Below are 14,931 nucleotides of genomic sequence, written 5' to 3'. Positions count from 1 at the left end.
GTGATCTTGAGATTTGAGCCCTGCTCCTCCTCCTGTTTAAGTTTATTATCAGGCAGCGACCTCTGGTAGCTGTAGCAATTATGATGAGAGGAAAGGAGGAAGTCAGGTGACTTACAACGACAAAGTCCTCGTAGGGAGGAGATCAAGAAGGGACGATGGGTCAAAGAAACAGAACTTTGACCTAAGTGACCACTGTTCATGTCCTGTGTGAAGCCAAAAGTCAATGTTGACTTATTTTAACTGATACACATAAGTTATGTTACATTGCATCACGTTATGTAACAGATATACTTATTTCACCCCAAACCATGATCTTTTTCACCATGTAGCTTTGGTGCCTAGACCAAAAAAATCTAAAAGTGTAACCTGACAAAACTGCTACCATTTCACAATGCTGGATATGCACTTTCTGGCCTACTGGTCAGTGCAGTTTGCTCCATCTTAAATATCATAATGGTAGTGATAACAACTGATAACACTGGAAAGGGGTGAGGAACAGCACAAACACATCTGGATGAATGACAAACACACAAGACTTCAGGGGCACATTATTTACTAATACATAATCGCCTGAAGGATCCCAACAAAGCAACTCCCCTAATCCCAGAGTCCCTTCCCACTCCATGAGAAAGCTAACCATGAAACAGTAGGATTGCTTCAGTGCAAGTGATTCTTGGACACACTTCAAAAGTTAAATGGAAACCCTGAATATCTCTGGCAAGATAAACAATGCAACACAATACAAATCAATCTGGAAAATGACAGAAGAGCCAATAGGACAGCCCAGCCCATTCACTGCAGCAGTGAAAAACAGTTTGCTGAACACTGGGATCACTGTTAAGTCACCAAAAAAGGGCTCATGCTTGGACATGCGAGATGCGCAGCAACAGTTAATGAAATAAATATGATTTCCATGTTTAACATCAATTTAAAAGCAAAAAAATCGGAATGCTTTGGAATGGTGCAGGAAGCAAAGGCAACCACGCCATGTCAATCAAACTCAAGAGCTCCACAACGTGTGAGGGTGCCAATGAAAACACAGCAGCTCGAACTGATGGCTCTCACTGTTTACTCTGAATCTGTGCCCGCTCTATCAATTGAGGGAGGGAATCGTGTCCTTAAGACGCGCTCCAATCACTGCTTTCATTTATTCACGGTTTTACTTCAGGACAATAACATATCCAGTAAAGCAATAAAAAGCAAGATGATAACAGATGCCGTTGTTTTACAGCTCACTAAAAACAGCAAAATATTTGGTAAACGCCAGCTTTACTAAATAGAAGACAGCAGGATTCTGAGATTTGGAGACTGGTAAGAAAAGGATAGACACAGCTGCTTGTGAGAGCTTGCAAGGTCCTTTGATTCAGTTTTAGTTTGAGGAACATAAATAGTATCTTCCTAGCCTCCAGCAAAGAGTGATATATTAGTGGAAATGCTGACAATGAGTCATATTAGAGAACAGCTAGGCACCCCATCTTAATTCCAACTGAACTCAGCCCAGCTGGATAGTGACAATCAGTAATTTATCTCTGGCTGAAGAATCAAATCAAACCTTAAAAACAAACATTAAACTTTCAAATGTATTTTCAATGGGAAATCTGATTCTCAGTTGCTTGGCGCAGCGATGTGACTGGTAGAATTGTAATTAGTGTAGCCTGTTTTTCAGGGGGGGATTTCATTAAACTGGATTCACTGCCGGCTCAACATGCAGCAGGAGCATGGCCTGGATCTTGTTTTGCTCATAAAGTAAATTAAGTTTATGGTTAAGGAGTCAAGGCCGGTGCTCACATGTCTATACAGCACCATACCACCAACTGAGAGATGTAAACATATCACTTCCTCTTAAAGAATATCATCTGCTTGCACTTTTCTGATATATAGTGATTAGCTTTTTGGGGGGGGGGGGGGGGGGGGGATCCCCTCTGTGGACGAACAAATTTTGAAATATCTGTACAGGGAAATGAGGACACAGTCAACAGGATGCTCATGTTCATGAAGGGACTCAAGGACATCTAAGTTTCTCTTGCTCTCTGACTATCTTGAGGAGAACGCTATGATGGTAGAACACAACGACCACATGTGGAAGACATTGTGGGCAATTACACTACAGTAGTTGAGACACTTATACAAGCTATGCAATATGTACACAGGAAAAGCCACAGCGTGCATCTAGGACTGAAAGAAGACAGGGGGTGCGTAAATGCTGGTAAACAAGGGTTAGGCTAGGATATGCTTCTCTGTGCCGTTAACCAGAACTGATTAGCCTGAGAGACACGTGACACATAAAATAGATCACTAACAGGTGGAAATGAGGAAACAACAAAAAAAAGGTACACACGGAGGTGGTTTTTTGCAGCTAAGTGACCTTACAGACTTGTTCACTGATACCTGTGTCTGTATATAGTAGATGCACAGTGTCACAGGTAAATGGCTAAAGGGCTGAATTTCAATCAGCATTGTATCATAACAGTGTGGGTAAAATGTCCCTGCCCACACAAATCTGCTTGTTCTGACACTGTTGCTTAAACTATAGATTTTATTTCTGCATTTTTATATGAGAAGCAGATCAAGAGAGAGACCACCCCTCGCTTTCTCTCTCTCAGATCTAAGCAGTGCTGATTAAATATAAACCAACATTCTGTTACTTCGTTGCCTATTTCTCACCTCAGATGTTTTCAGAAACATATTTTAGCTTAATATTTAACTGGAATTGCAGATCATTTGTTACCAGCCAGTCACCATATTGTTTCCTGTGGAAAAACAGCCAAGCTCGCATTACGTCACCCACCAGCCGCAGCATTTATTGTTCCGTTTTGGCGCAGTGCATTCTGGAAGTTGTGGGTTTTCTTCCTCTTAAGCAAAAGCAGATGCCACAGCCATTTCCTCTGTTTTCTCTGTTCATATAACATCAGTGTCAAAACTTTCTACTACATAGACAGCCCAGTTTCATGAGAAGGCTATTTTCCAGCAGTGCAATACTTCTTTAATTACTTCTTTAAATATAGTGTGCTTTATACACGCACAGTCATGTATGATCTTTATCCGATTGTCTTCAACATGTTTGTTCATTGGGACAAACAGACCCTGTTTATTTACAACCATTGTGGTCTTGCCGTCTAAATATTCATAGAGGCAAATGGGTCCCCCTCCACAAAATGAGAGCTTTCCAGTCAAACCCTCTGGCCACACTGATTGAATCTAAATTCATAATGACAAGACAACTGCACATGCCACATTACAAACACTATTCTTTATAGACTGTGTTCTGAAAAGGCATTATCCTGTTTCATGCACATGGTTTGAATCAAGGTGGATTGGCTGAGCTCAGTGTGTAGTATTGGAAAGTTGTTATTTTCAAAGGCCCACGGGCCTCCTTTTTCAGGGTCCATGTACTGCACAATGTAACTTTCCCGGACAAAGTATAGGGATGTAAATCTGGATCAGACAGAATAGATTGGGTTCAGCGCAAACACAAGAGGATGCTCCGCTGCTCTCCAGCACCATGCCAGTGCAAAGTGACACTAAAGCCGAAGAACCCCTGCCAAAGCCTGTGTAACACTCGGTTCTTATCAAATCACTGTGAACATTACTCTCGAGTTACCATAAACTGTGGAAGCAGAAAGATAGAGCCCTCAAAGATGTGTTTTTTTCACACCCAAGAAACCAAATATCTTTAGCCTCCTTCAGTCAGTTTGGGCAACGGTGTTCACACGCTTGTCTCAGCTGGCTGGGTAATTGCTGAGCATTGTTATCTGAGAATGGAGCTGCTCACTGAGCGGAAAGTTCTCTGAGCAATTTCTTCAGGACTGCAATCAAAAATATATGTGATATTCCCAGGGTTAACTATGTAACCCAACTAAATAGTAACAGGCAAAACAAAAACGCTGTGCCAACAAATGTTCTGAATTATGAGAGAAAAAATGATTATAACAAAGAAAAGCACTGATTGTGGATTACGGCTTGGGTATGCAACGGTTCTTTGCACCTCTCTGACATTTAGCATCAACCCGTGCAGAATTATATATAAACAATAAAGAAAAAGAAGAAAATGTCCAACTAGCTAAGGGACCTGACTCAAAACAGCCAGCACTATTATGGAAAAAAACAATACTCCGGTATCTAATGAAAGGATGCCACAAACCAAAATATGGTGATTCAAATTAATCTCTCTCGTAGGCCTGTTGTTCTTCTTCTCCTCTTAAGTTTGGGGTCTCCTTGACCACTGACGCCTCTGGCTCCCTACCACTACCAAGACGGCTAGCCAGAGAGACGAGCACAGCAAATTGCCAAACAGTTTGTCTGTCATTTGATCGTACTGCGAGCCGTTTTCAGTGGAAAATGGTGGTGAGACTGTTTTTGTGTGTTCACAAACACCCACAGCTGTTTTCGTCATTTCTCCTGTGCTTTTCTCGACACAGATCATTTGGGCAGATGTACACTCCACCTGGGGTAGAACTGACAACCAAAGCTCCCCTGTGCTTATTATGGATATATGAAACATATCCTGTCTGTAAGAACTATCAGGTGAAGGCTGAGTTCGCTCAAACAACATCATGCCATCAAACACACCCTAATCGCTGAGTAATCCACTTTTCCCAGAAGCTGAGCGCAAATATATACACTGTTAACTGGAAACACACATACTTACAATACCTCTAGTGTGTATGCAGCAGATGTTTACATATACATGTGGTGATCAAGGTGCAAGCATCTGTTCTGTGCATCCCCATGATCCAAATTTCTTTCATCAGTACCAAGCAAGCCCAAGGATGTGTCCGCCCAAATCTCCTTCTTTCCTAAATCTGCCCTGCATGTCCCTCTCTCCTGCCCTAACAACCCTCGTATTATCCCACCCACCCACCTCTTCATCAGCAGGCTTCTGTGTCCCCTCCACTGATGCATCCAGGGGGACTCTATGACTGTCTAAGCCCATTACATGGGGCTCCTGAACCCCCCCACACACACCCACAGACACTACAGCCCTGTGTGGGCCTGTGCAGCCTGGGGCCTGACATGTGGAAGCAATCACAGCAGAGAGAGATGAAATGATATATAGAGTTAATAGAGAGATGGATCAGTAATGACCGAGATCTAATGTCTAATCAAAATACATTCACTCAGCACAAGCAGTGACCTCATGGGTCGGGGTGTATGTCTCAGAGTGGAGGCCCTGGTCAGTAAGGACCTGGATCACATATCATATCATAACACATAGATGTGAGTGCTGCCATTATAAATATTAGCCAAAACTACTGTTCACACAGAAACTCTCAAGGATACAACCATGGCTTCCTGCTAACGTCTATGTAGAAAATATATTTGAAAGGGGTTTAATCAGAATAATGGAATAAGATGCCTAAATATCAAATGCTTCCTTTTTCCAGCTAAAGGAAATCAATACCTGAACAAGACCAACACTCTCATGTCTGGTATACTCCTCAAAATGACTCTTCAGTAGGAGTTGTGTTGAGCACAGTCAAATGCTCAAATTACAGATCATTATACTGAGGTACACAGGGCTGGGTTGTGATAGCTGGTTCCATTTTTGATTTGCTTCCAGTTTTTTAGCTTTCTGTCTAACAGTCTTTATCTTGTCATTCTTTTTTATTAGCAGAAGAGCATTGCACCAAACATTCAGACAGTTCACATAAATACTGTAGAAAATATGTAATCTATCTGCAAAAACTCTGGAATGTTTGATTTTGTTTTGGCCCTCAGACTAAATGCTAGTTACATAAAACACTTTTTGCTTCGAATTGGTGAAGGTTTAAGGAAAAGTTACATTCTGGCAAATGGGTCAACGAGAGGATCAATAAAGGACGCCAGGAATGAGTCCTGAAACCCAGAAATGTGTTAGCATTTTACCACGCCTGGTTCTCTCGTCTCAAAGTCAATGGGTTTTTGGAATGGGTTTTTGGTTAGACGCCTGAAATAAGGTCTGTGGTTTCACACAAGCTTAAGAGACTTTCATGTGTTGTTCTTTGACATAAAATACGTCAGGAAAAACCCCACTTGAGAACTTTGAAGCTTCTATTTCTTAAAAACATAGCACTAGGGTATGCGACCATGGTCTAATTCATTTATAGCCTAATATTAGCTTTTTACTTCTGGCGATTGCATTTGGGCTTCAATAACCATGCAAATGGTGTTCATTTGTGAAGATTATCTTACTGAACAAAACATGCAATTATCATAAACGCTTGTTTGCCACAGAGCTTATTTTTAGTAATCATTCAAATATTCCATATGCTTTTTGATGAGGGAACCAGGGCGATGCTAACTTCCATGTCAGCCCACAGAAAAATGTATACCACTCTTATAAATAGGACACTTCAGCCACCAGGTGGTTAGCTTCGCCTAGCATAAAGACTAGTCACAGGGGAAAACAGCTAGCCTGGCTCTGTCCAAAGGTAACTACACCCACCTACCTCTGACAATGACAAATTGGAGTTTTAGGGCAGGTTATGAGCTGAGCTACAGTAGTTCTTGGTTGTGGGCGGTGACTTCCTTGAGGCCAAGTAAATAGTGGAAGCTTCAGGATGCTACTGCACCCCCGTCAAACCACAACTTGATGTTCTTACACCTTTTTTTGTATACATTAAACAAACAAGATAAAGCATGAATTGGTGAGTTTAGGTAGTAAGTGGTTTTTGTTATCCTGAGGCAGAGCCAGGCTAGTTGTCTCCCGCAAGCTGTTGAAATCCAGCACTTGGAAGTGTCAGAAACCAACAAAAAAAAGGTGTCCTTTAACGTCGGCATGATACGCAACCGGTTGCCATTACAGTTTAACAGCAGCTGGCGGTGTCGGGAGGAAACAGGTTGGGACAAGGACAAAAGTTAAGGCAGCGAACGTCCGACTGGGGCGTGTGCGACGGGTGGTGGATGGATCCAACAAACACTGACTTTAACCCAAGAGAGCGGTGTTCGCATCCCGTAAGATTCTAAACCCTGTTCTTTTTCCTAAACCTAACCATGTGTTTTTGTTGCCTTAACCCAACCATGTGTGTTTGTTGGGGAACTGCCCATTGGTCCGACAGCCCATTGATCCGACATCCCATTGTTCCGACCATATTAAACCCATTGTTCCGAAGTCCATTCTGAAATCATCATGATGGTTAAGGTCTGGTTAGGTTTAGGCACAAAAACCACTTGGTTAGTGTTAGGAAAAGATCATGGTGTGGGTTAAAATGAAAAAGAAAGTGACAAACACATAAGCTGTGAGCCTGCTTCGCCTCAAGCCTTTCCCAGCTGACCCAGAGCCGGTCGCGGCACACCATCAAGGCAGAAATATGCCCACCGGGAGCCATTCAGCACCGCGGACCGTCGGACTAATGGGATGTCAGACCAATGGGCTGTCAGACCAATGACATGGAAAAGAAGACAATGCATTAACAGGCAGAACTTGACGTGTCCCAGAACGTCAACAACCAACTCATCCAGGGTACCTTGCACGTCGTATGTGGACATGGAAAGTCCATGACCAAAACAGGACAGACATGAAAGTGGTGTCATTCTTCTCAGCTAATTCTTAGCATGTCAAGTTGGCTGGGCCCCATTTGTGGAAAAGAAAGGCCAGGGACAGGGGATTTTCTGTAGCATCTCCTCAGCTCTGGAATAGCCTGCCAGAGACCATTAGACAGGCTGAATCTGTTGGTGCTTTTAGGATTTACCTCAAGATCCATTTTTATTCTCTGGCCTTTAATTGTTTAATCTGTTTTTCTTTTTTTTTTTATCTGATTCTCCAGGTTCAAATTGTGTTAAAACTTGTATTATTTTAATCTTGTTTTACTCATGCACTTTATGTCTCTGTGCTTGTATGTGTATACATATATGTGTGTATCTGTGAAGCACTTTGGTGCAACACTTGTTTTGCTTTTGATAGTGCTATATAAATCAAATACACTTGAAACTTCAAATATGTGTATTTCACAAAATACAGAACTATTCCTTTAAACCTGAACAGACTTATATGAGATTAATAAGGGATTCAGATGGATTTGCATTTGACAAGCAGATCTTATACTGGATTGAGATTAGACAAAATGCAGCTGGAACTCAGACCCACAGTCTATGTATACAATGTCTATTAAAGCCCACAGATATCTGTTACAGTTGCCTCAACTATGACCAACCTCATATCAATGTCAGTTAATGTAATAATCATAATTATAATGTAAAGAAATAACTCAAAATGTCAGCATTTTGCATGTACTTCCAAACCACGTCTTAACTTGGAATAATACACCATAAAATCTAATTGAAAATCAGAAATCCACGAGCCCACAATGTAAGAAACAGATATAGATGTGCATCAGAACACACAAATGTGGCCATACTTGAGATAATCAATTTTGATTATCAGCATGAAAAAAATCATCCCTCTGGGCAAGAACCCGAGCATATGCACAGTTTCAAGCAATTTTCCTCTTAGAATACTTTGCCAGTCCTATATAATCATGAGCATTTTAAAAATTACCCAGCAATGAAACATCCAATATCCACTTTCCTTCAGACGACTTCATCTACTTCTACTTCAGTTACTGATTTCTTACATTCCCCACTAGGGCTGGGCAAAATATAGATATTATGGGCTATCAATATTGTGATACAGTATGACAAAAGATATTGTCTAAGATTTTGGATATCATAATATCATCAGTGTTGTCTTTTCCTGGCTTTAAAGGCTACATTACAGCAAAGTGATATTATTTTCTCAACAAACAAGACTATTCTAGCTATTCTCTTATTTGCCTTACACAGTCAGTATATCCACATTACTGATGATTATTCATCAAAAATCTCATTGTGTAGATATTTTGTGAAAGCACCAATAGTCAACTCATCACTACAATACTGATATCAAGGTATCTGGTCCCTCATAATAAACTGCAGAGGGGGTGTGTCTTGTTAATCTTAGCATGCGTAAGTGAAGAGTAAAAGCAACGAGGATAGCAGTAAGACAGTGAGTCATGCAGAAATGAAGCATATTTTGAGGTGCAATGCATTGTGGTCTACTGAGGCTACTGCTGAAGGAGAAATTACCAGCGTCCTCAGCTCAGAGCATGAACAGTCTGTCTTCAGATAAGGCAGTACTGCACAGAAAAGGAACAGAAAAATGGCTTTTACTAGCCTGAGTGTCAGACTGAAGTAGTGATGTGATGTTCGCGAACGAGCCGAGTCTTTGAACCGGCTCTTTGAAGTGAATGAGTGAACCGGCTCTTTAGAGTGAACGAGCCAGTTCCTAATTCACGTTGTGTTGATGACCCCCCCTCGGTTAGAAACGAAAGGTAGGAAGCTAACCCACTATCAGCACTTGCTTGTATTGGCAGGCTTGTTGTTTATAAAGGGCGTTGCTATGGCTACACCAAACTTTATATGTGCAGGGTCTATTCTGGGACCACGTTACAATATTCAGATAATGTGATGCGATAAATCAGCAACGCGATTCGTCGTTGAACCCACTAACACCCGCCCTCCACACACACACGGCAATAACCCCCAAAAAAAAGAAAAAAAACGAACGCACTGCATCTTTGAACCGGCTCTTCAAAGTGAACGAGAGCCAAAGAACCGGCTCTCACAAGTGAACGAGAAATCCCATCACTAGACTGAAGCTCCCAGAACCTTCAGTCTGACATGGCTTTCATTGAAGGCGATTTACAAGGGGGAGGGAATTTGATTTTTCCCTAACCAATCAGTAGAGATCAACGACTCACCCAGAATCTGACGTCATTAGTATCCATGCCTTGGGGGTGCCGAAAACAAGCGAGCATTGCTTTAAAATGTCTCCGTCGTCGTGCACGCCCAGCTGCATCGCCGTTAAATCCAGTTTAGCAGCTTCCTTAATTTGGTCCTCCATTAACGCGAGTAGTGGCGAAATACCTCAATAGCATCGTTAACGTGGTCTGTAGGATCTGTAGCAGTCGCCATTGTTGCTATCCTCACCAGTTACCCACCGGCGTACAGCTTGACATCAGCATGGCGCTGATTGGCTAATCGCTAGACCCCCGGCGTTCATTGGTCCGTCCGTCGTTTGGACGAGATAAATCGCAAATTCATTGAAGTATGCCAGACCAGAGATGCAAGCCTACTCAGTTGAGTGGGCGGGGTCTATGGTCTGGAACCAGGCTAGGCTTTTACTGTTTATCTTAATTTCAACTGCAACGTATTTTTTCTAAAGGAAACAGGAAAATACAGCAAGGTGATCAATAGACATGATGGAATATGCGGAATGATTTCATCAATACAACATTTACTTAGTGCCTCAGAAATAATCTTAAACTGTGACACCATATCAAATGAACAAGAAATAAGGCCTGAGCTTAAAATAGTCTCAAGAGGATGAAATCACAAAAAGGGTATTACTGAGCGCAAGTGTAGCTGAGAGCGCAGAGTGCACTCAGGCAATAATACCAATTTATTTTTTACACTTTAGTCTCTATTCTCAACAGTAATTGAATGTTTTTCACACGCCAGGTGTAAACATCCCTTTTAACAATTCATTAAACACCTTTTAATCTTCTGTTTTTAGATCACTGAATTCTTTCTGTTGTGCAATGTTCAAACATGATGTGCATTTACAGCCTCTCTTCAGCCTTCTTATCTACACTTTGTAATCTCTGGCTGGAAGGTTTTTGCACACGACTGTGTCCTTCACTTTAAAGTGATATCTACACCAGACTAGTGGGGGCTCCTGAAGAACAACTTGAGGGGGAAACATTCCTGAGAATATTTGATTTCATATGTTTAGTATGTTGAACATGATCGTCTTATCTTGTGGTAAAGAAAACTCTGTGTGTGCTTTTACATTGTACATCTTCAGTGTATATCTTTGATATTTATCGTAAGAGACCATCAAGTTACAGCCCTCGTCTGTATATTGCCTCACCTGTGTCTGACTGTCTTGAGAAACATCTTCAGGTCAAACTGGTCTGTTCATTCTTCAATCATGTATTTTGGATGTGTCCTCATAATGAAGTTTCTTAGGCAAACCCTTTCCCTCCCTATCTGTGCAACAGTACGGTATGACTACATCCTATGTCTGGATCTTAATTCTAAGCTTTGTTCCCATCTGCATACAGTATGTTGTACTCCCTTGTGATCCACCTGACACTATGTACAGCTGTGAAAATATAACAGATTTGAGCAATCTGTTTACCTTTTGATTCAGTCGTAGCTTCAGGGGAAATACCTCGACATGAGATGATATCATCTGCACATTTCTGTACAGGATTAAGAAACAGAATGGGCTATCAGGAAGGGGGGCCATTGAGACAATCTGTGTTCTACTTGTTTAAAAGTCATCAAAGGCTTAAATATCCATTGAACAATTAATTCCAGTTGAATTAAAACAGGATAATTTATCATATTATTAGACACTAGTTTGTCCTTTGGCAGGCGGAGAGGGATCAGCACAGACCGTGTGCATAATGAGATTCATTGTTCTGTCTCGTCTCTGATTGGTGTCATTTGAGATGCTATTGCCCTTTGTTACAGTTACCAAGGCCTCCCCTACATCACCAGTTACCATATTGATTTGTGCACAATTATAAAAGCTGTATTAAATAACTGATCGTTCTTTAAACCCCTCCTAAAAGAAGCTCTGTCCTGCTCAATGTTTTAGTTTACATTAGCCCAACACATCATTTACTGCTCATCCTCAAAACCTGTTCTGTTTGAATACAAGAAAAATAAAGTGTAAATCTGACATTCATTCAATGAATGAATGAATGAATAAAATATAAATCTAACCTCTGATGATTTGCATTTTCATTTACAATACTGTACTATAATGCATAGGACTAAGGAGGTATATCCTCCTGAGACCTTGTGTCTTCATATGAGGACATCACATTTTGGGTTTATTGTAGGGTTGTCACGATACTAAAATTTCAAACTCAATATCGATACCCAGGAAAACATTCAATACTTGATACCATTTTTGATACAGCAACAAAAAATTAAGAGGAGAGGCATGTCATTTTTTAAATAAAGATCAGAACAGTAACATCAATGATAACAACAAAAAATCCCCCCAAAATAAATAACAACCAGAAACAAGATCTGTCCGTACAAATGTATTTATCTACAGCCCTGTTTATTTTCTGTGCTTCTGGTGAATTGGCACCATATTTTTGTTGCTGATCAAATAGAGTTGGTAGTTTAGGCTCAGGATGCTCCTGTTTCTACCTCACTATGTGATCAGAGAACCAGGGGGTTACGGGAGAAACCAAAAGTTTTTTCAGCTTCAATCTGTGACTTTACAGTTAACATAACTTTTCAGACACACATAATTGTGTTGTCCTGTTAAACTAACATTGTCTATTAATGTTACAGACGGGCATGACTGATAAAGTTTTCTGTTTAGCTCCCACATTAACGCTAGAAGGTATATTTTAGTTTGATGCTGGCGACACCAGCTGCTCAGCTGCTAGTGAGGGGAGGGGCTGTACCCGCTGTCTGCAGCGTGCTGTGTTCACTTCACTAAGTATTTCCAAAGAGCGCTTTTTCCTTTATCGTTTTTGACCAAAACTGGCTCCTCTGATCCTCCTGCAGCCGCGTTGGCCATATTACAGCAACAGAAATGTGTGCATGTATGCACAGCAACGACAACAAGCTGGGTTGCAGCGAGGGCTCTGTGCCTGCCAGACGCTGCCTGCACAGCGCGTGTCCGTCAGACCCGTCGCGCGCACCCGACAGGCGCTGAGGTGCCATGCACTGTTAGTATCGATACTTTTGTAAATGAGTATTGTATCCAGATACAGCGTTTGAGTATCGATACTTTTGACAACCCTAGTTTATTGGACCTTATACTTTATTCTGCCTAACTTAGGCCTGTTGTCCTCATTTATGGACACTTTTTTGCACCATTTCTTGGCAGTTAGACCACAATACACCAATCCATGTAAAACCAAGATGGCAGCCATCTCTGCCAAGTTAGTCTGCAGCCGATCCTGACACAAAAGTGGACAAAACCTGTCAAAATTTTATGGCTAAAACTTATTATTATTTATTATTTATTATTGATCATAATATTTGTAGTTTGATAACAGAATTCATCAATTTTAGTAACAGTAACAAGCTAAGACGCTGTTTGTTAGGAAGTACACATTTGAGAACACATCATCAGCTCATTGAAGGACATTGGGACTTTATTATCATTGACAATGTTTCATTTTTTATACTTAACAGGTCCTGCTAATACCAAATACCTAGGAGAAATTAAAAATGCAAACCAAACAAAAGTTCAGGTCTCAGGAGGATATACTGCAGTACAGGAGCAATGTCTCCTTTGCCTTAGACAAAGAGCTTTATTCTCAGTCTTATATATCATATATGTAGCCATCTTGGGAACGTGTAACACCTTGACAATCATGATTTAAACCAACAAAATCAATAGGTAGAAATGGAAGAAAGGCCTGCTTTTGTCAATTCTGTTCAAAAACTATGACCCATTGCTTAAACAAATACTATGAATTTCAAGTGGTATTCTGCCATTTTTAAATTTGTATAATTCATGCACATTAGCCATCGTCTTTTTCTCTTTTTCATAAAAATGCAATACTTTGGATATGGGAACAAACTATGTAAAATGACACAGACAGAGTGATAAAGACAGTCAGTACCTCCAAATAACACACGGTGCAGTGCACACATTCTCAGGAATCCAGTGTCATGTTTCTGTCAATGTATCTTCAGGTAGCGCTCTCTGCATCGTAAACTAGGAATGTGTCTGAGCCAAAAGACAAAGAGAGAGAGCCAGCTCAGTAATCTTCACTCCTCATTCGTCTCCCACACACATCTGCTACCATCTCTTAGACATCGGTTGTTCCTTACACAACATCAATAACAGCTTTGTGATCCATTTTTCATAAATGCGTTCGGCAATTATAACCTGAGCGAACAATTTACCACATTCTGATTCCACTTCGGGATGTATCCATCATAATTTTAATCGGAGGTTGTTAATCACTGAGATTTTTGTGCATGTGTGTAGAGCTCTGTTGGGGAGTTAGAAGAAGACAGGATGAGGAATGAGAGATAGACCATGCTCTATGTGGTGCCACAGTTGGATTTATTGTTTTGATATATGAGGTTAAATTTGAGAGAATATTTAATAAATTGAATATGACTAAAGCCTCTCCGGAGTGGGCAGAAATGAATAATGCTGAATATCTTTGACACGTTAAATCAGCATCATTCGGAATAAATCTGTCCTTTTGAGTGCTGTTGTGAGATATGATTTAAAGGTCCAGTGTGAAGTATTTAAGGGGATATATATGAAAGAATGGAATATAATATAACAAGTATGTTTTCTTTAGACTATTCAAGATGGCGCCCCCAGTGCGGATGCCTGTTACAGCAGCTCCAGCCTGCGCTTCCGAGGGACAAACTGGAGCACATAGGGGTGGCTAATCACCTCACATCCTGGATCCTGGACTACCTCACGGACCGGCTGCAGTATGTCAGGACCCAGGATTGTGTATCGGACTTGGTTGTCTGCAGTACGGGGGCCCCGCAGGGGACGGTGTTGGCACTGTTCCTCTTCACCCTTTACACTGCAGACTTTTCATACCACACCCCCACCTGTCATCTGCAGAAGTTCTCTGACGACTCTGCCTTTGTCGGCCTCATCATAGATGGGGACGACAGGTACTACAGAGAACTGAATCAGGACTTGGTGGACTGGTGCCTGAGGAACACAGGGAAAACCAAAGAGCTGATGGTGGATTTCCTCAGGCGCAGACTCCTCCCCCCAACACCAGTGAACATCCAGGGAAAGGACATTGAGATGGTGACGTGTTATAAGTACCTGGGTGTTCATCTTAACAATAAACTGGACTGGACTAATCACATAACAGCACTGTACAGGAAAGGCCAAAGCAGACTCTACCTGCTGAGGCTGCTCAGGTCTTTAGGAGTGCAGGGGGC

General features: G+C 41.3%; 1 protein-coding gene across 6 annotated transcripts in view; it reads right to left on the bottom strand.

Annotated features, from left to right (window-relative positions):
- Window positions 1-14,931, bottom strand: part of LOC125887129 (zinc finger protein 469) — a 230,937-nt gene that overhangs the window by 205,516 nt on the left and 10,490 nt on the right. The gene's annotated exons all lie outside the window — the stretch shown is intronic.

Source organism: Epinephelus fuscoguttatus, linkage group LG4 (genome assembly GCF_011397635.1).
Source record: "Epinephelus fuscoguttatus linkage group LG4, E.fuscoguttatus.final_Chr_v1".
NCBI classification, from domain to species: Eukaryota; Metazoa; Chordata; class Actinopteri; order Perciformes; family Serranidae; genus Epinephelus; species Epinephelus fuscoguttatus.
The sequence above is the reverse complement of the archived record's forward strand: the minus strand, read 5'-3'. Positions and strand labels throughout refer to the sequence as shown.